Here is a 1,028-nt window from a genome sequence, read left to right as displayed (position 1 = left end):
TTCGCGGGCCGACTTTTGCTTCAGCTACCATCTTGAGGGCCAACAAAGGTTCATACCTGTCTTTCCGGGATTACGTTACTGAAACTAGTAGTGTGTACTTGTACGTAATGTTACATTTTAGATTTTAGATGGTGGTACTAATGGTAACAAATTATATATAGCGTCATTTTCCTTCATGGCGATCACAATTTCACAGGCTAATAATTCTATTTCAGTCATTGCAATAACACAATCATCATCATCATCATCATCATCATCATCATCATCACGTGTTGACCATCGCTGCTCTATGTTATTACAACTAATCGTAAATGCAGTTTAACGAAAATTGTCCCTATTCCCTGGCTGTCGAGCGTGTTTTTATTTAGTCTGCGCTTTATCGGACAAAACTTGAGGTACATGATTTTAAATGGAGCTTATTATTTTCGCTCCGATAGTTTTGTCAACTTAAAAAGATTGCATTGACGTTGGTGTTTCGCTTTATTAGAGTGATCTTAATGAAATCGTAAAATCCCGGAGTGAGACGATACAATTGGTATCAATGTGGGAGAAAAAAAAATCCTCTCTCTCTCTCTCTCTCTCTCTCTCTCTCTCTCTCTCTCTCTCTCTCTCTCTCTCTCTCTCTCTCTCTCTCTCTCTCTCTCTCTCTCTCTCTCTCTCTCTCTCTCTCTCTCTCTCTCTCTCTCTCTCTCTCTCTCTCTCTCTCTCTCTCTCTCTCTCTCTCTCTCTCTCTCTCTCTCTCTCTCTCTCTCTCTCTCTATGCAGTGCTGACAAAACTTGAGGTACATGATCTTGTTTATACAAGAAAAGTGACTGACACCGACATCTGTGAAAAGTGACGCTTTAGTGATGACCAGATCTGCGAGTGTTTTTATAGCAACCTACATAGATCTACTCGAGTGTTTTTGCTGCCAAGAAAAATTGAACTCACAAGTTGGTAGCTCTATGTCTGAGTTACTTGCATCCTCGTATGGAATCCGAACCAGTCTGGGCTCCCGGTTGAATCATGATCGTTGTTTACATAGCGA

The sequence above is a fragment of the Penaeus vannamei genome, chromosome 16, assembly GCF_042767895.1.
Source record: "Penaeus vannamei isolate JL-2024 chromosome 16, ASM4276789v1, whole genome shotgun sequence".
Lineage (NCBI taxonomy): Eukaryota > Metazoa > Arthropoda > Malacostraca > Decapoda > Penaeidae > Penaeus > Penaeus vannamei.
The sequence above is the reverse complement of the archived record's forward strand: the minus strand, read 5'-3'. Positions refer to the sequence as shown.